Raw genomic sequence first — 339 nt, 5'->3', positions numbered from 1 at the left:
GCAGCGCCTAAAAAAATTCATGGTCATCTTCACAAATAGATTTGCTTCAGTGGGAAATTTCAGTCCTGCCTTGGAATACCCAGGAGTCTTACGGTGTAATTGGTGGAGGGGGGGGAAAAAAAAAAGAAAAAGGCTTCCATTAGTTTTGTTAATGTTAAGCATGTTCCCTGAAAATAAATGAACATTTCTGGTAGAGCTTTCCCCTTAAGAATGTGGAGGCCTTTTAAGAACATTATGCAGATGTATTTGCTAGGACTTGGGCAAGTCAGTCATTCTTTTGGACCTGGGGTTCTTCTCTGGTATAACGAGGGGACTGTCAGTGTCCTGGTGGGGTTTTTT

The sequence above is a fragment of the Crocuta crocuta genome, unplaced genomic scaffold (genome assembly GCF_008692635.1).
Source record: "Crocuta crocuta isolate KB4526 unplaced genomic scaffold, BGI_CrCroc_1.0 scaffold119, whole genome shotgun sequence".
In the NCBI taxonomy this organism is placed as follows: domain Eukaryota; kingdom Metazoa; phylum Chordata; class Mammalia; order Carnivora; family Hyaenidae; genus Crocuta; species Crocuta crocuta.
The sequence above is the reverse complement of the archived record's forward strand: the minus strand, read 5'-3'. Positions refer to the sequence as shown.